Raw genomic sequence first — 21,431 nt, 5'->3', positions numbered from 1 at the left:
TTGCTAAGTCATCATCATCAATTATATTGCTTAAGTAGGTAATACTCTTATCCTTAAGCTTTCTTATTTTGCTTGAATATGGTTTGCTTGAGACGGATGGTCAACTTTGAGCTCTTTGTGGATTCAAGAGAAAAAGAGAGATGGTTAGTGATTGGAAGCACCATTCTAGGTTCATTATGGTTGCATCTTCAAGGTTTAGGTGCAAAGGTTGGCGTAGTGTTCAATTGATTGGGTCTAGGAGGACGCTTTTATGTCCATATGAGAATTTTGAGTGCTTACCACCTAGAATAAATTTTGATGATCAATTGGAAGACGGGTGTAGGAACAAAATCTGGGATCCCGGCATACATGGGGATCGACTGTGGGAGCTCCTAGCTTGTTCGGAACTTTATCAAAGCTTTGTGCGCTTAACTGAAGATTCTGAAGCATATTGAAAATCCAAGCATTGGTGAATGTTCAACGATGAGTTCAAGTATAAGCCGCCATAACAAGGGGCTCGCCAAAATGTTCGACTTAAGGACTATAACTAAAAGTTCTAGGTGGGAGACACCCCACCGTGGTATGATCTTTCAATCTTCCTTTTTGTATATATTGATGAATAATTTGAATCTCCTTTGTTAGATAGTTTTGTTAGCTTTTCTTGGTAGTTTAGCATGTGCAATAAGGTTGGTATTGTTTTGGTAATCTTTTGGGTGTTTTAAATACTTGGTTTGGTGCAAAAGAGTTGAAAAATTTTAAAAAATAGAGCACCAACCGATGCGTACGCATGAACCTCAAAAGATCATCAACCCATGCGTACGCATGGCACTAAAATAGTACCAAACTTGGTTTGTGCATGTACTATGCGCACGCACAACCAAATATATATTTCTATTTTATAAAAAAAACCCAGGGCATGCTACGCATGGTGCCTTCACAGGGGCTTAAGGTATTCATGCGTGTGTTGTACATCCATCATGCGCACGCACAATTGCCATATCATGCGTACGCATGAAACCTAACTGTGCCCCAAGGCATGCGTATGCGTACGCATGAATTCAAAATGCAACCCGCCTTATGTGTGAAACCCTAACACATTCACATAACACATTCCCTCCATTCCCCCAATGTCTCCTTCTCTTTTCCCCAACGTCTCTCCTACCCCTCTTCCTCCTCTATTGTTGGCCACCCTCCAACCACCATCGTCCAACCTCCGGTGATCACACAGCCTTCGTCCACCCTATTTCTTTTCCCCTTCCCCCGTTTCTTCTATTTCTTCCTTTTCCCCTCCCTCTATCATTGCAGCCGCGGCATAGCTAGCACTGCCGGAGCGGTCACAATCTTTCACCACCCGTATTTCTTCTTCTTTTACTCACTCTCAGTGCCTCAATCATAGTCTCACATAACCCCACTCTATTTCTTACCATCTCTGAGGCAGTCAGAACAGGGCACTGCCCTATTTTCTTCCCCTGCGTTAACTACCGCTAGCCCCTGCTTTAAGCCATCAGTGTCGCCTCCCTTGGGCGGCCACCATCGTCACTAGCTGAACCTTTGCAACCTTTCCATTTCTTCTTTGTTATTATTCCTCTGTTATCAGGTTACATTCATCTCTTTGATTTTGCTTCTATTTAGTTTTATTTTGTTAATTAGTTAATTTTGATTAGATTAGTATTAGTTAGAATTGGATATTTTAGTTGATTCAGGTGGTTAGGTAGGTTTGAATATAGTATGTAGTGTATTCTAGGCTTATTTAATTCTGCTATTGTGTTTGGATTGAATTCTCAGAAATTTGTGATTTGTGGCATGATGATGACTCCCTTGTTTGATTGATTGAATTGTAGAATTGTTGCTTCAACTCAATTGTATTTATTTGTGTAATTCATATGAATTGATATCTCAATTGTGTTTGTTGTCTACTGCATTCATATGGATAAGTATTGATTGAGTAAATTCTTTTGATTTCTAATTGAATTACTGCTGAAAGTTTGTGACAATTTGCTAAATTTATTTGATGCTTTTCTGATTTAGTAGATTGTTGAACTTTGTGGGTTACTTGCAAATTTTTATTGCCGTTATATTTCTGAATTTTTATTTGAAGCTGTGTTTTATGAATCGGTGATACAAGGTTCTTATTAACGGTTTTCTGTGTCAGTAAGACCTTGTGCACCAATTGGTTATTGAATTACCTCGATTATTTTATTGTCAATTTTTTTTAAAAAAAATTTCTTCAAAGATTGTTTTCAATTCATTTTACATCACTCTATTGAAGTGAATGCTTTTATGTTTCTTCATGGCCAAAACTTGTTGTGAATTATGCTTAATTGAGGCACCTTTTGATTATACTTGCAAAATTGGTGTATTTTGACCTTTGTAACCATTAAATTATACTATTGGCTCTTAAATGATCTTGAGTTACATCAGGTATCAATCTTACTCCTTTTCACACCAATTTTTCAATTTTAGTGGTTAAACGCATTGATGTATAAATATGCTTCATTTTCAACTTTTTCTTGCTTGTTTCATCATTAATAACTTGTGCATATACGTTATTGATATGTGAACTTTATTTGATTGAATATTTGCACTACACATACTTGGATTAGTCATTTCTAGCATATTTCTTTACTTGTGAAGTTGAAAGTGAGCTTATCGGTTTTAACCTTTTTTGAAACCTCTCAAAGTTAAGGATCATGCTTGCTATGTACCTAACCTCTAATTTTTCTTTTTCAATTAATATTTTTCTTTTTCAATTAACTATTTTCTATTTTTTAGTGCGTAGCAATAGTATCCCTTACTTTCTTTTTGTTAAACAGGCAAGCCAACTTACTTTAGTTGATTCTGATTGATTAGTGAGTGATTCCTGCTTGTTTTGCTTTGTCATTTTACTTTCTCTTCCAGTCAATTTTCTTTTTTTCCTTTCACTTCAGGAGGCCTTACGTGCTGGACAAATTCGAGAAGCTTAGCATCTTGAACTGCGTATTCCAAAGCATCCTTCAAATTAATACAATCTTCGGTCTTGTGACCATAAGATTTGTGGTAATCACAGTATTGAGACTTGTTTAAGAGGCTCTAGGTTGAATATGTCTTGCTTTTGGTAGTATACCTTGATGAGAAACTTGTTGATATACTTCGATAAGTGAGGCCACTAAAGTTGTATGGGAAGAAACCTTTTCGACTTGTGGGGTTGGTGGTTTTGGAGATGAGATTTGTCATGAATTCCTGACTTTGTTTGGTGATGACGCCAAATTTTTCTTTTTTTTTTTTGAGACCACCTTTGAAACGTTTTTATCTCGCATGTACTCTAGAGCGATATAATGAATTTCTTCCATTTACTTCACTTCCTTGGAAGTCAGATGTCTATAGAAGTCTCCTTCCAATAATCCAGCAATCAAGCACAAGCACATGATCTCTGGGGTTCGTGGATTTACCTCCAAGAGTGCTTTAGTAAAGTGCTCCAGATAATCTCGGATATTCTTTCCTACTTTTTGTTCTACCCCCAGTAGGGAAATTGGGTGCTTAGACTGGGTTTTCCTAGTGATAAAATAAGCTAAGAATTCACTCTAATGTCAACAAAGGAAGAGATTGATCCAGAAGGTAACGTATTGAACCATGCTATATAGCTGGTCTCGACAAAGTCACTGGAAAGGCTTTATATTGGATTGCATCTCCCACTCCTTCTAAGCTCATCCTTGCCTCAAAGGCATCAATGTAGGTCATCCGACCAATCGGCCGTTGTTGGGTGAAAATTTCTAATCCTAACACTTTCACATTTTATTTTATTCCATTACTAGGTCTTTTAGAACTTTTAATTGTATTTTCTTAGTTTGCATATATATATAATAAGCTTAGTCAAAATAATAAAATTTTCCAAGAAAAATATTCTTAATAGGGCATTGACATCCCAATTGATTTGAGTAAATATTTTTCATTGAACTTGCTTGAATTATATATTGTGAAACATGATTTTTTAGCTAAGAACACACAATCATGTGAGTTTTGAGCCTAATTGTGTAGTTGCATCATATAACCACTATCTTCATTCTTGTGTGTATTATTCTCTTTTTATGATTGTAATATTTGATTTGTTTGATTCTTTATATCCATTATTCTGTGTATATATACATTTATATGATTGAGGCCTTTATTTCATTTGAGCTCACTTACCCAAATGGCCTTACCCTTTTATCCACCTTTGTTAGCCAACTTTGAGCCTATTTTAATCCCCGTTTGTTCTTTATTTTAGCACATCACTAACCTTAAGCAAAAAATAATAAATATCCTTCATTTGGATCTTTGATTAGCTTAAGCTAGTGAGAGTGTGTATCATTTAAGTGTGGGGAAGCTTGGAAATATTGGTTAAGGTAAAAGTGTATTTTGGGCTTTCATTGAAGATCTTAGAAATTGGATATATACTCATGCATTAAATGTTTAAAACCATATGCATTGATACTTTTGTATATATTTTATTGTGAAAAGAAAAAAAGAAAAAGAAAAGAAAAATAAAAAGAAGGAAAAGAAAAGAAAAAGAAAGAGAAAGCAATAAAAAGGGGACAAAATGCCCCAAAGTAAAGTAACAATAACAATGCATATGTGTTACGATTGAAAAAGAATACATGAGTGTGTGAAAAAGTGAATAATGGGTAGTTAGGCTTGCACTTGAATTATATAGGTTATTATATGTGTTAGGTGAGAGCTTAGGTTAATCAAAGATACAAATTTCAAGCTCACTTAGCCATATCATCCTCACTTTGACTCTAGCCCCATTACAACCTTGAAAAGCCCTCATGATATTTGTATGCATGCATTGAATAACTGTTGATTGTTAGATGAAAAACAAATCTTAGAAAGCATGATTAGAAGAGAATTGAGAGAATCAACCCTATATACACTTGAGCGACTAGAGCGGATACACATCCGATGAGGAGTTTGATTGCTCAATTACATGTTTTCACCTATGATCATCTTTTTTCTTGCAAGTTGTTAAATTCTTTTCAATAACTCAATTCAATTGTGGATTTAATTTGATTGTGATTTCTTTAGCCCTTATGTTCATATATGTATTCTTGGAAATTGATTTATTTTGACTAAGTAGTTGCATGCATGTATATTGGTTGCATTTAGATAGTTTGCATTGAATAAATATTGATACCCCTTTCTTGTCTTTCTTGAGTTTAACATGAGAACATGCTTGGCTTAAGTGTGGGGAGGTTGATAAACCACAATTTTATGATTTATCTTGTGTTGAATTTAGTGGATTTTATCAACTTATCCCATATTTATATTCAATAAAATAGCATGGTTTTGTGAATTTCTTCTAAATTGTGCTTAAGATTAAAAACATGCTTTTTAGGCCCTTAATTTATTAAATTTAATTCATTTTGATTCCACTCAATACCTTGATGTATTTGTTAATTGATTTCAGGCTTAGGAGGTAAGGATTGGATCAAAGAAGTGAAGAAAAAGCATGCAAGATAGAGAATTCATGAAAAATAAGGATTTGGTGAATGCAAGGTCACACGTATGCGTGCCCCACGCGTACGCGTGACACTTGTCACGTGACCTCATTAAAGGAACACGTTGGGGGCAATTTTTGAGCTCATGGAAGCCCAAATCCAACTCAACTCTGAAGTATTTGAGGCAGAATTTAAGAGAGAACAAGGGGAGAGAAATTAGGATAGTTTAGTAACATGCTTTAGGTCATATTTTAGAGAGAGAAGCTCGCTCTTCTCTCTAGAATTAGGGTAGATCTAGGTTAGATTTTTCTTAGGTTTAGGTTTTAATTGTTTCTTTGATTTATTTCCCTTGCAATTTATTGTTATTTTGTTTTGTTCTCTTAGTTTTATTTGCTATTTTTTATTTTGTTGCCTTTATGTTTATGACTCTTTGTTGATTTTAGTTTCATTTAATGCAAGTGATGTATTTTTATGTTCCTTGTTGTTTAATTGAGTTGTTATTGTTATTTTCTTGCATTGGGTAGTTGTAGATTTTACTATTTCTTGCACTTTTACTATACTTTCCTTTTATGCGTTTCAAGTATTTGATAAAATGTTTGGTTGGATTTTAGAGTAGATTTTTATACTCTTGACTTGTTATTGAGGACTTTGGTCCCTTGATATCATTGATGTCCAGTTTCATTGGTGATTTAGGGTTGTTAATTGGTTTTAGAATCAATTATGTCCACTTGACTTCACCCTCCATGTTAGAGAAAAACTAAGTGGAATTAACCCTTTGCAATTACCATGTTGTGGTTAATAATACAAGATAGAAAACTTTGACTCTTGATCCTTGTTATGAGTATATTTTAGCATTTATAGTTTCTTTTTTTTAATTTTTAATTTCTTATTCATCAAACCTAAACCCCCCCCCCCAAAAATATTTTCCAATAACCAATAATAAGCACACTTCCCTGCAATTCCTTTGAGAGATGATCCGAAATTTAAATACTCTCGGTTTTTATTGGGTTTGTACTTGTGACAAACAAATTAAACTTTGACTGAGGATTGTCTATCAATTTGGATCTATACTTCGACAAAAAAAATAGGGTTTGCCCCCATTATCACGTGCTCTCAGGTTTTCCTGTGCCTTTTAGGGCTTGGACTCCTCTGGGAGTTTGCCACCTTTTAGAATGGGTAGATCGTGACTCTTCCCTTGCCCGCCTATTTGCATCTCGAGAATCGTGACATCATCGAGGTGACCTCTTCTCCTCTCTTTGACGTTGGGGTAAATGTGAATCCCGTCGATTGAGGTCCCGCCCTTGTTCAAGGTTCTCGAGATTGTGCTCTTCACGTTCCCTGGCTAGGCGACTTCGGGAGTGCAATTGCCTAGACAACGAGCGTTCAGCCAATTGTCATTCAAGTTCCAAACGGTGGCGTTCCAACTCTTGTACCTGATGTCGCATTTCTTGCATGGCATGATGGTAGTCATCCTCTAGGCCAGCAAAATGACGAGCTTCCGCATGACGGGGTTCCGGATTAAGGACTCCTTGATTTTCATACCCGGGGGCACTTTTTTCGTGACTTGGGGTAACATCAGTTTCGTATCCGTCTTCCCGATGTTGATTCTTCAGTGAATTCTCTAAATTGATTATAGAATAAATTCGATGTTGGCCATGATCCTTGGCAAAGTAGGATCCCCACAGACGGTGCCAAATGTTTGTACCTGAAGTGAGTTTACGAACTGAAGGGATAAAGATCAGAGATCCTAACTTCGGCGTGCACAGAACTAAGTCAGGTTGGCAACCTGCAAAACACTCCGATGCTAAAGTCAGTATTATTTTAGGTGATATAGAACATGTGTTTTATCTGTTGAGTGCTTTCCCTTTTATCTTTGTCCCTTTGGGTTGTGCTGTTTCCCAACATTTAGTTCCTTTAAATAGCGTCCTTAATGGCGGGATTTGATGGTTTCAGGCTTAATGGCGCTACCGTTGTATCATTTTAGTATTATATCGTAACATCGGATTCTCATTTAATTATCGTTTTGTTATGTTACTATTTGTCCAGGACGGATATGATATTTATGATTTATCTTTTAATTATATTGTTAATTAAAAAAAACAAAACTTTGATTCGTTATATAAATAAATTTTATAATTAAAAAAAGTGTTTTGAATACAATTGATATTTTTTATTTTTAAATTTAATAGCTCCAAAATCATTTGACTCATCAGCTTTGATGCGAATACCAAAAAAAAGTCAATTTTGATCAAGTATATAATTTTGTGTAGAAGCTTGTATATTTATCAAAAAAATAAAAAATTTATTGAGTAAAGAAATTTTAAAAAAAAGCAAAGAATTTGTTTCATTCTGAAACATAAATAGAAAAAGCAGTCCTGTTTGTGAATATTAGAAGAAATGTTCTGTTAGAATTCTGCCATGAGCAAGGGATTATCGGGTTTTTGGTCTTTAACTCATGGCAGCCACCATCATGAGTGGCTCACATTCTCATACTCCAACAGGACCTATTAAGAAAAGGTGGAAAAACTTTCTCAAGATCGATGAAAAAGGGCAAGAGGACAGGGAAAGGAGTGGAATTCTTAAGACGTATTGCTCTAGCACCTAGAGTGGAGGAATGAATGGAAGAGAAGAATGGTAGCAAAGAGGAAGAGCTTCACATTTAGAAGGTGACTTTGTGAAGATGAAGGTCAGATAGAAGGAGAAAATGTTAAAAAAGTTTCTTTTGCAGGCGAAGGTAGACTAGAGCGTGCAGAGGAAGGTAATACGAATGGAAGAAATAGGGTGGATACTCAAGACAGCAAAGAAGAAGAGGAAATAACTGTCCAGAAGCTGCCAAATGGTTTCTACAATTTAGTTATCTTTGACGGAGTGAAGATAGAGCTAAAAAAATATTGGTGGGAGTGTCTCATTGTCAAAACTCCTTGGGAGAATGATTTCTATCAGCTCTCCAATGATGACTTCAAATGATGTGGGAAAAAATGAGGTCTACAAAGGTGATTTATTTGGACAATGAGTTCTTTCTTGTGAAGTTTTTTAATTCGGAGAATTTAGATTTCACACTAATGGAGGGTCCATGAAAGATTTTAGATCACTATTTAATTATATAGTTGTAGAAGCTTGACTTTAACTCTACTGTTGCCACAATAGACAATATCGTTGTATAGATTTGCTTGCCTAATTTGGCCATTGAATACTACCATAGATCAATTTTGGAGAAAATTGAAAATATAGTGGAAAGAAGGGTGAAAGTTGACTCCAATGCAACGCATATTACTAAAAAAAATTGCTCGTTTGTATGTGAAAGTATTGTTGTACCAACCTTTAGCTTCCCAATATTTGGTCAATGAAAAAATCTATAAGATTGAATATGAAAGATTGCACCATAATTATTTCAACTGCAGACATGTTGGGTATGAAAAGGCTCAATACCCTGAAATTCAAGAAAGAAATAAAGGTGGTCTAAACCAGTAGAGCACAAAGCAAACCAAAATCACATATAAAATACAGTGTCCAAAGTTGATGGTGAGGGCATCATAGTCAATTTGAAAAGTAAGAAGCGCAAAAATGTCATGGAGCAATCAAATGAAGGCTATAGGCCTTGGATGCTGGTTTAAAGGAGTGCACGTGGCAAAAGAAGCACAAAAAATAGAGAAGAAATGCAAAGTAGAAGAAAGAAGAAAAAAGAAAAAGAAGATGGTAGCGTACAATCTTCTTATTTTGCAATATTACAAACGAGTGGTACGGAGAATCAAGAACCTTTTAATCATGAGATGTCAGAAGGTGATGCCAATAAAGACAAAGGAGAGGAAACAACCAGGTAAAGAATAAAGTTAAAGGAATTCATGCCCAACATAACAATAATACATTTACAAGTAAAGATGCTGCCCGTCACAATCCTTCAACCTCACAGAAGAAATAGGCCTAAAACTGCACCAACCCTACCCAAATCCAACAATTAAAGGAAAACAACATGACCACAAAAGAGACTCATCAACCAATCCTAATCCTCATACCAACATGACCAATCTGACCCATCAATAGAACAAAACCAGAACCACTCCAATATGGATATTGAAAACCCAATCCCCAACCTTGAAAATCACAAGAAACCTAACCTCAAGAGCCCAATTCAATCCTAGGAAAATCCCAAAACTTTTCAAGAGATGAAAAGTGTGGAGGACCCCCAAACCCTGAGCCAAAACCCCTAAATTTTAGCTAAATTGACTCAAGTGCCCTGATCAATACAATGATACTAGTGGAGTATGCTATGAGAAATGAAGAAGAAAGACAAGAAGAAATGCATCCCTTACAGGACGTGAGATGTAATGCTCATAGAGGAGCTCTTATCCCTATTGGACTATAAACATATCGGGTCTAGAGGACTTATTTCTCTTATATCTTGAAATTTGTTTATGATGAATATACTAGGGTGGAACACTAGCAGAGTTGCGAATGATGCTAACATTCGAACTCTTAAAAAATTCAAAAGGCAGCATAGACTAGATATTGTTCTCCTTTTTACGACTAGATGCAGTAGTGCTAGAGCTCTAGAGGTAATCTTGTCCTTAGTTTTAATTCCTATATTATTGAGGATGCTATTGGGGGTGGCATATGGGTCTTCTGGAAAAATAATTGTTTGAAGATTCAAACCATTAAAAAGTATAATCAATATGTCCACCTTAAGGTCGAATACCTAGGAGATGTAACTTGGATTTTATAATTTATTTTTGCTATCCCTTAAGATAGAATAAGACATGTTGGTTCTGAAAACATAAAAAAATATTGTAAGAAGAAATAAAGAATCTTAGATGCTTATAGAGGACTTCAATGAAATAAAAAGTGAGGGGAGAAAAAAAGGGTGCTCAAGTGGATATACATGTTTGTAGGAGATTTAGATACTAGATGGATGAGTGTGGTCTCTTGGACCTTGGTTATGCGGGGTCTAAATTTACTTGTAGAAGAAGTCAGAGAACCGAGAATGGATATATTTAAACGCTTTGACAAAGCCTTGGCAGTTGGTAAACACGGATTAGAGAACTGAATTTGGGGATGATAGAGTGGAGTTATTCCAATGGTCAATTCTGACCATCATCCTCTTTTAGCCATTCGCAAACCAGACATCATTGATGTTGGAGAAAAGCCTTTTCGATATGAGGTGATGTGGAGTACTCATCCAGATTTTCAAGAGTTCATTCATAGTTACTAGAATAAAGAAAGAACATGATTCTAAAGTTAAGAAGAAGTGATGGAAGCTAGAATGATGATTTAAAAGAGATCAAATTAACAGTGGTCAAATTTTTCAAAGAGCTTTACAAAGAAAAAAATAATGCAATCTCCTGCATCTAGATTAACACTACATATCTCTTCTAATTGATCTAAAGAAGAGGAGTTTACAAAAGACACCAAACCATATTGACATAAGGCAAATCGTAGCTTTAAAGGCTTTGGGCAAAGATAACTTTTCGGCCCTTTTCTTAAAAAGAAATTTGAGAGACTATTGGAAACTCTTTTTGCTATTTTGCTAATTATTTATGGAGAAATGCTAAAGGAATTAACGAGATTAATCAAACTCTTCTTGCTTTGATTCCTATGGTTGATTGGTGGACGAAATTGTGATCAAAGAGTTCCAGGCACTGTTAGAGAAGCTCACAACTCCGTTCAACTTAACCAGCAAGTGTACTGGGTCATCCAAGTAATACCTTACGTGAGTAAGGGTCAATCCCACAGAGATTGTTGGTATGAAGTAAGCTATGGTTACCTTGTAAATCTCAGTTAGGCAGATTAAATGGTTTTGGATTTCAAAAATTAGTAATAAATAGAAAATAAAAAGGGATAGAAATACTTATGTAATTCAATAGTGGGAATTTCAGATAGGCGTATGGAGATGTTGTGCTCCTCTCGTATCTCTACTATTTTATTACATTCATCCAATCCTTCTTATTCCTTTCCATGGCAAGTTGTATGTAGGGCATCACCATCATCAATGGCTACTTTTAATCCTCTCGGGAAAATGGTCCTATGCGCTGTCACTGCACGGCTAATCGTCTAGAGGCATCACCCTTGTTGATGGCTACATCCCATCCTCTCAGTGAAAATGGTCCAAATGCTCTGTCATAGCACGGCTAATCATCTCTCGGTTCTCAATCAGGTTGGAGTAGAATCCATTGATTCTTTTGCGTTTGTCATCACGCCCAGCCTTCAGGAGTTTGAAGCTCGTCACAGTCATTCAATACCGGAATCCTACTCGGAATACCACAGACAAGGTTAGACTTTCCGGATTCCCAGGATCCTACTCGAAATACCACAGACAAGGTTAGAATTTCCGGATCCCCATGAATGCCGCCATCTATCTAGCTTATACCATGAAGATTCTGTTGAGGAATCTAAGAGATATGCGCCCGGCCTAAGGTAGAACGGAAGTGGTTGTCAGTCACGCGCGTTCATAGGTGAGAATGATGATGAGTGTCACGGATCATCACATTCATCAAAGTGTTGTGCAACGTATATCTTGGAATAAGAATAAAAGAGAATTGAATAAAAAGTAATATTAATTGTATTGAAACTTGAGGTACAGCAGAGCTCCACATCCTTCATCTATGGTGTGTAGAAACTCCACCGTTGAAAATACATAAGTGAAAGGTTCAGGAATGGCCGAATGGCCAGCCCCCAAAACATGATCAATAGCCTCCTAAGATGAAGAATAAAACAAAACTGAGACCAAAGATGAAACGTGGTCAAAAGACGACTAATACAATAGTAAAAAGTCTTATTTATACTAAACTAGCTACTAGGGTTTACATGAGTAAGTAATTGATGCATAAATCCACTTCCGGGGCCCACTTGGTGTATGTTTGGGCTGATCTTGATCTATCCAGGAGCTTAGGCTTTTCTTGGAGTTGAACGCCAAGTTATAACGTGTTTTGGGCGTTCAACTCCGGATCATGACGTGTTTCTGGCGTTTAACTCTAGACAGCAGCATGTACTTGGCGTTCAACGCCAAGTTACGTCATCAATTTCCGAATAAAGTATGGACTAGTATATATTGCTTGAAAGCTCTGGATGTCTACTTTCAAACGCCGTTGAGAGCGAGCCAATTGGAGTTCTGTAGCTCCAGAAAATCCATTTCGAGTGCAGGGAAGTCAGATTCCAACAGCATCAGCAGTCCTTTTGTCAGCCTTTTTCAGAGTTTTGCTCAAGTCCCTCAATTTCAGCCAGAAATTACCTGAAATCACAGAAAAACACACAAACTCATAGTAAAGTCCAGAAATGTGAATTTAACATAAAAACTAATGAAAACATCCCTAAAAGTAGCTTGAACTTACTAAAAACTACCTAAAAACAATGCCAAAAAGCATATAAATTATCCGCTCATCACAACACCAAACTTAAATTGTTGCTTGTCCCCAAGCAACTGAAAATCAATTAGGATAAAAAGAAGAAAATATACTATAAATTTCAAAATATCAATGAATATTAATTCTAATTAGATGAGCGGGACTTGTAGCTTTTTGCTTCTGAACAGTTTTGGCATCTCACTTTTTCCTTTGAAGTTTAGAATGATTGGCTTCTCTAGGAACTTATAATTTCGGATAGTGTTATTGACTTTCCTAGTTAAGCATGTTGATTCTTGAACACAGCTACTTATGAGTCTTGGCCGTGACCCTAAGCATTTTGTTTTTCCAGTATTACCACCAGATACACAAATGCCACAGACACATAACTGGGTGAACATTTTCAGATTGTGACTCAGCTTTGCTAGAGTCCCCAGTTAGAGGTGTCCAGAGCTCTTAAGCACACTCTTTTTGCTTTGGATCACGACTTTAACCACTCAGTCTCAAGCTTTTCACTTGGACCTTCATGACACAAGCACATGGTTAGGGACAGCTTAATTTAGCCGCTTAGGCCTGGATTTTATTTCCTTGGGCCCTCCTATCCATTGATGCTCAAAGCCTTGGATCCTTTTTACCCTTGCCTTTTGGTTTTAAGGGCTATTGGCTTTTTCTGCTTGCTTTTTCTTTTTCTTTCTATTTTTTTTCGCCAATTTTTTTTCGCAAGCTTTTTGCTTTTTTCATTGCTTTTTCTTGCTTCAAGTATCAATTTCATAATTTTTCAGATCATCAATAACATTTCTCTTTGTTCATCGTTCTTTCAAGAGCCAACAGTTTTAACATTCATAAACAACAAGATCAAAAATATGCACTGTTCAAGCATTCATTCAGAAAACAAAAAGTATTGTCACCACATTAATATAATTAAACTAAATTCAAGGATAAATTCGAAATTCATGTACTTCTTGTTCTTTTGAATTAAAACATTTTTCATTTAAGAGAGGTGAAGGATTAATGGAATTTATTCATAGCTTTAAGACATAGTTACTACATACTAATGATCATGAAACAAAGACACAAAACATAGATAAACACAACATAAAAACCAAAAAAGCAAAAAGAAATAAGAACAAGGAATGAATCCACCTTTAGTGGCGTCTTCTTCTTGAAGGACCAACAATGTCCTTAAGCTCTTCTATGTCCCTTCCTTGCCTTTGTTGCTCCTCTCCCATTGCTCTTTGATCTTCTCTTATTTCATGGAGAATGATGGAGTGCTCATGATGTTCCACCCTTAATTGTTCAACATTGTGGCTCAAATCTTCTAAGGAAGTGTTGAGTTGTTCCCAATAGTTGTTGGGAGGAAAGTGCATCCCTTGAGGCATCTCAGGGATTTCTTGATGATGAGCTTCCTCATACATCTCTTGAGAACCGTGAAGGGTCTCTCTTGCTTGCTCTATCCTCTTCTTGGTGATGGGCTTATCCTCTTCAATAGAGATGTCTCCTTCTATGATAACTCCAGCTGAGTAACTGATGAGCGGATAATTTGTACGCTTTTTGGCATTATTTTTAGTATGTTTTTAGTATGATCTAGTTAGTTTTTAGTATATTTTTATTAGTTTTTAGTTAAAATTCACTTTTCTGGACTTTACTATGAGTTTGTGTGTTTTTCTGTGATTTCAGGTATTTTCTGGCTGAAATTGAGGGACCTGAGCAAAAATCTGATTTAGAGGCTGAAAAGGACTGCAGATGCTGTTGGATTCTGACCTCCCTGCACTCGAAGTGGATTTTCTGGAGCTATAGAAGCCCAATTGGCGCGCTCTCAATGGCGTTGGAAAGTAGACATCCTGGGCTTTCCAGAAATATATGATAGTCCATAGTTTGCCCAAGATTTGATGGCCTAAACCGGCGTTCAAAGTCACCCTCAGGAATTCCAGCGTTAAACGCCGGAACTGGCACAAGAATGGGAGTTAAACGCCCAAACTGGCACCAAAGCTGGCGTTTAACTCCAAGAAGAGTCTCTACACGAAAATGCTTCAATGCTCAGCCCAAGCACACACCAAGTGGGCGCGGAAGTGGATTTTTATGTCATTTGCTCATCTTTGTAAACCCTAGGCTACTAGTTCTCTATAAGTAAGACATTTTACTATTGTATTTTCATCTTTGGACATCTAGTTCTTAGATCAGATCTTGGTTCTTCTGGTTCCCTCTCTGGGACCGAGGCCAATGATCACTCTTGTTCTTATGTATTTTCAACGGTGGAGTTTCTACACACCATAGATTAAGGTGTGGAGCTTTGTTGTACCTCGAGTATTAATGCAATTACTATTATTCTTCTATTCAATTCCGCTTGTTCTTGTTCTAAGATATCACTTGTTCTTCAACTTGATGAATGTGATGATCCGTGACACTCATCATCATTCTCACCTATGAACGTGTGATTGACAACCACCTCCGTTCTACCTTCGATTGGGTGAATATCTCTTGGATTCTTTAACCGGAATCTTCGTGGTATAGGCTAGAACTGATGGCGGCATTCAAGAGAATCCGGAAGGTCTAACCTTGTCTGTGGTATTCTGAGTAGGATTCAATGATTGAATGACTGTGACGTGCTTCAAACTCCTGAGGGCGGGGCGTTAGTGACAGACGCAAAAGAATCACTGGATTCTATTCTGGCCTGATCGAGAACCGACAGATGGATAGCCGTGCCGTGACAGGGTGCGTTGAACATTTCCACTGAGAGGATGGGAGGTAGCCACTGACAACGGTGAAACCCTTGCTTAAGCTTGCCATGGAAAGGAGTAAGAAGAATTGGATGAAGACAGTAGGAAAGCAGAGAGACGGAAGGGAAGGCATCTTCATACACTTATCTGAAATTCCTACCAATGAATTACATAAGTATCTCTATCTTTATCTTTATGATTTATGCGTTTATCACCATATCCATTTGAGTTTGCCTGACTAAGATTTACAAGGTGACCATAGCTTGCTTCATACCAACAATCTCTGTGGGATCGACCCTTACTCGCGTAAGGTTTATTACTTGGACGACCCAGTACACTTGCTGGTTAGTTGTGCGAAGTTGTGTTTATGCCATGGTATTGAGCACCAAGTCTTTGGGGCCATTACTAGGGATTATTTGAGTTTTGAAAAGTATAGATCACAATTTCGCATACCAGTAACATAGATGGCAAATAAGGTGAGGAAAAGCTAGCCTTGCCATGGTGGAAGGCTTGTCTGCTATTTTGTAGATTTCATTGGAGATGACCTCATGAACTTCTACTTCCTCTCCAATCATGATGCTATGAATCATGATGGCCCAATCCACAGTAACTTCAAATCGGTTGCTAGTGGGAATGATGGAGCGTTGAATAAACTCCAACCATCCTCTAGCCACAGGCTTGAGGTCCAGTCTTCTTAGTTGAACTGGCTTGCCTTTGGAGTCTCTCTTCCATTGAGCTCCTTCCACACATATGTCCAGTAGGACTTGGTCCAACCTTTGATTAAAGTTGACCCTTCTAGTGTAGGGGCGTTCATCTCCTTGCATCATGGGCAAGTGAAACGCCAACCTCACATTTTTCGGACTAAAATCTAAGTATTTCCCCCGAACCATTGTGAGATAATTCTTTGGATTCGGGTTCATACTTTGATCATGGTTCCTAATGATCCATGCATTGGCATAGAACTCTTGAACCATTAAGATTCCGACTTGTTTCATGGGGTTGGTTAAGACTTCCCAACCTCTTCTTCGGATTTCATGTCGGATCTCTGGGTACTCATTTTTCTTGAGCTTGAAAGGGACCTCAGGGATCACCTTCTTCTTTGCCACAACATCATAGAAGTGGTCTTGATGGCTCTTGGAGATGAATCTTTCCATCTCCCATGACTCGGAGGTGGAAGCTTTTGTCTTCCCTTTTCCTTTTCTAGAGGATTCTCCGGCCTTAGGTGCCATTGATGGTAGTGGAAAACGAAAAAGATTGTGCTTTGACCACACCAAACTTAAAATATTGCTCATCCTCGAGCAAGAGAAGAAAGAAGAGAAGAAGAAAAAGAGAATATGGAGGAGAAGGGGAAGTGTAGGTTCGGCCAAGGTATAGAGGGGGGTTGTGTTGTGTGAAAAAGAAGGAGAAAGGAAGGGTATATATAGGGAAAGGGGAGAGGGGAGGTTCGGCCATTTAGGGTGGGATTGGGTGGGAAAATATTTTTGAATTTTGAAGGTAGGTGGGGTTTATGGGGAAGAGTGGGTGGATGTGAGTGGTGAAGGGGGTGATTGGGAAGAGGGACATGGGGAAGAGTAAAATAGGATTAGGAGGTAAGGTGGGAATATAGTAGGTGGGGATCATGTGGGGTCCACAGATCCTGAGGTGTCAAGAAATTCCATCACTGCACCAAATAGGCATGTAAAATGCCTTTGCACACCATTCTGGCGTTTAAACGCCAAGTGGTGCACATTCTGGGCGTTCAACGCCCACATGTAACATGTTTCTGGCGTTGAACACCAGCTTCATGCTTGTTACTAGCGTTCAGCGCCAGCTTTTCCTCTAAGCACATTCCTGGCGTTCAGTGCCAGAATGTTGCTTGTTTCTGGCGTTCAGCGCCAGTTTCATGCTCTGTTCTGGCGTTGAACGCCAGCCAGATGCTTCTTACTGGCGTTGAATGCCAGTCTGTGCTTCCTCCAGGGTGTGATTTTTTTCTTCTGCTGTTTTTGATCCTGTTTTTAATTTTTATATTTTTTCGTGACTCCTTATGATCATGTACCTAATAAAACACAAAATAACAATAAAATAAAAATTAGATAAATAAAATTGGGTTGCCTCCCAACAAGCGCTTCTTTAATGTCAATAGCTTGACAGTGGCTCTCATGGAGCCACAAAGGTGATCAGGTCAATGTTGTATAGTCCCAACACCAAACTTACAGTTTGGATATGGGGTCTTAACACCAAACTTAGAGTTTGGTTGTGGCCTCTCAACACCAAACTTAGAGTTTGATTGTGGGGGCTCTTCTTGACTCTGAACTGAGAGAAGCTCTTCATGCTTACTCTCTTTTGTCACAGAGGGATGGCCATGTGCCTTAAACACAAGGTAGTCCCCATTCAATTGAAGGACTAATTCACCTCTGTTGACATCTATCACAGCTCCTGCTGTGGCTAGGAAAGGTCTTCCAAGGATGATGCATTCATCCTCTTCCTTCCTAGTGTCTAAGATTATGAAATCAGCAGGGATGTAAAAGCCTTCAACCTTTACTAACACGTCCTCTACTATTCCATAAGCTTGTCTCAATGACTTGTCTGCCAATTGTAATGAGAACAAGGCAGGTTGTACCTCAATAATCCCCAACTTCTCCATTACAGAGAGTGGTATAAGATTTATCCCTGACCCCAGATCACATAGAGCCTTTTCAAAGGTCATGGTGCCTATGGTACAAGATATTAAGAACTTGCCAGGATCTTGTCTCTTTTGAGGTAAAATTTTCTGAATCTAAGTATCTAGTTCACTAATGAGCAAGGGAGGTTCACTTTCCCAAGTCTCATTACCAAACAACTTGGCATTTAGCTTCATGATAGCTCCTAAATATTGAGCAACTTGCTCTCCAGTCACATCTTCATCCTCTTCAGAGGAAGAATAGTCTTCAGGGCTCATGAATGGCAGAAGGAGATTTAATGGAATCTCTATGGTCTCTGTATGAGCCTCAGATTCCTTTGGATCCTTAATAGGAAACTCCTTCTTGCTTGAAGGACGTCCTAGGAGGTCTTCCTCACTAGGATTTTCGTCCTCCTCCTCCCTTGTGCATTCGGCCATATTGATTATATCAATGGCCTTGCACTCTCCTTTTGGATTATCTTCTGTATTACTTGGGAGAATACTGGGAGGAGTTTCAATAACTTTCTTACTCAGCTGGCCCACTTGTGCCTTCAGATTTCTGATGGAGGATCTTGTTTCACTCATGAAACTGAAAGTGGCCTTTGACAGATCAGAGACTAGATTGGCTAAATTAGAAGTGATTTGTTCAGAATTCTCTGTCTGTTGCTGAGAAGATGATGGATAAGGCTTGCTATTGCCCAGCCTATTGCGTCCACCATTGTTAAAGCCTTGTTGAGGCTTTTGTTGATCCTTCCATGAGAAATTTGGATGATTTCTCCATGATGAGTTATAGGTGTTTCCATAAGGTTCACCCATGTAATTAACCTCTGCCATTGCAGGGTTTTCAGGATCATAAGCTTCTTCAGAAGCTGCCTCTTTAGTACTGTTGGATGCATTTTGCCATCCATTCAGACTTTGAGAAATCATGTTGACTTGCTGAGTCAACACTTTGTTCTGAGCCAATATGGCATTCAGAGCATCAATTTCAAGAACTCCTTTCTTCTGAGGTATCCCATTATTCACGGAATTCCTCTCAGAAGTGTACATGAATTGGTTGTTTGCAACCATGTCAATGAGTTCTTGAGCCTCTTCAGGCGTTTTTTTTAGGTGAATAGATCCACCTGCAGAATGGTCCAATGACATTTTCGAAAATTCAGATAGACCATAATAGAATATATCTAATATGGTCCATTCTGAAAACATGTCAGATGGACACCTCTTGGTCAGCTGCTTGTATCTTTCCTAAGCTTCATAGAGGGATTCACCATCTTTTTGTTTGAAGGTTTGAACATCCACTCTCAGCTTGCTCAGCTTTTGAGGAGGAAAGAATTTATCCAAGAAGGCAGTGACCAGCTTATCCCAGGAGTCCAGGCTATCCTTGGGTTGTGAATCCAACCATATTCTAGCTCTGTCTCTTACAGCAAAAGGGAAAAGCATGAGTCTGTAGACTTCAGGATCAACTCCATTCGTCTTTAAAGTCTCACAGATCTGTAAGAACTCAGTTAAAAACTGATAAGGATCTTCAGATGGAAGTCCATAAAACTTGCAGTTTTGTTGCATTAAGGCAACTAGCTGAGGTTTCAGCTCAAAGTTGTTGGCTCCAATGGCAGGAAGGAAGATGCTTCTTCCATCAAATTTGGACGTTGGCTTTGTGAAGTCACCAAGCATTCTCCTTGCATTATTATTGTTTTCGGCTGCCATCTCCTTCTCTTGTTCGAAAATTTCTGAAAGGTTGTTTCTGGATTGTTGTAATTTAGTTTCTCTTAGTTTTCTTTTCAGAGTCCTTTCAGGTTCAGGATCAATTTCAACAAGAGTGCCTTTTTCCCTATTCCTGCTCATATGAAAGAGAAAAAAACAAGAAAAAAAGAGGAATCCTCTATGTCACAGTATAGAGATTCCTTTGTGTTAGTAGAAAAAGAGAGGGGAGAAGAATGAAGAAGAATGAATAGTCTGTATAAAGAGTAAGGATAGGGGAGGTGAAGAGAAGTGTTAGTAAATAAATAATTAAATAGAATAAGAAAAGAGAGGGGAATTTCGAAAATAATTTTGAAAAAGGGGTTAGTAATTTTTGAAAATTAAAGATAAGATGTAATTAAAATTAAAACATGAAACAATTAGTTAATTAAAAAGAATTTTTGAAAAAGGGGTGAGATATTTTCGAAAATTAGAGAGGAAAGAGTAGTTAGGTGGTTTTGAAAAAGATAAGAAACAAACAAAAAATTAATTAGTTAGTTGAAAAAGATTTTAAAATCAAATTTTAAAAAGATAAGAAGATAAGAAGTTAGATAAGATATTTTAAAATCAAATTTTGAAAAAAGATAAAATTTTGAAAAAGATAAGATATGTTTAAAAAAAGATTTAATTTTAAAATTAAAATTAATTACTAACAAGAAACTAAAAGATAGGATTCTAGAACTTAAAGATTGAACCTTTCTTAACAAGCAAGTAACAAACTTCAAATTTTTGAATCAATCACATTAATTGTTAGCTAATTTTTGAAAATATGATATAAAGATAAGAAAAAGATTTTGAAAATATTTTGAAAAATATTTTTGAAATTTTCGAAAAAGAGGAAAAATTGGAAAAGATATGATTTTTGAAAAAGATTTTGAAAAGATAAGATTTTTAAAATTGAAAATTTGACTTTACTTGTAAGAAACAACTAATTTTGAAAATTTTTGACTAAGTCAACTCAAATTTTCGAAAATTTGGAGAGAAATAAGGAAAAGATATTTTTTATTTTTGAATTTTTAATGATGAGAGAGAAAAACACAAACATGACCCAAAACATGCAAATTTTGGATCAAAACACAAGATGCATGCAAGAACACTATGAATGTCAAGATGAACACCAAGAACACTTTGAAGATCATGATGAACATCAAGAACATAATTTTGAAAAAATTTTTGATGCAAAGAAAACATGCAAGACACCAAACTTAGAAATCTTTAATGCATGGACTCTAACAAACGAAAAATGCACATGAAAAACAACAAAAGACACAAAACAAGAAAACATCAAGATCAAACAAGAAGACTTGTCAAGAACAACTTGAAGATCATGAAGAACACCATGAATATATGAATTTTCGAAAAATGCAAGAAAATTTTTTTTTAAAACATGCAATTGACACCAAACTTAAAAATTGACTCAAGACTCGAACAAGAAACACAAAATATTTTTGAATTTTATGATTTTATTATTTTTTTTGGATTTTTATTATATTTTTCGAAAATAAAGTTTGGAAAAACGAAAAAAAGAAAAGAAAAATTTTGAAAAAGTTTTTGAAAAGAAAATTACCTAATCTAAGCA

The sequence above is a fragment of the Arachis hypogaea genome, chromosome 6, assembly GCF_003086295.3.
Source record: "Arachis hypogaea cultivar Tifrunner chromosome 6, arahy.Tifrunner.gnm2.J5K5, whole genome shotgun sequence".
NCBI classification, from domain to species: Eukaryota; Viridiplantae; Streptophyta; class Magnoliopsida; order Fabales; family Fabaceae; genus Arachis; species Arachis hypogaea.
Note: the sequence above shows the minus strand (reverse complement) of the source record.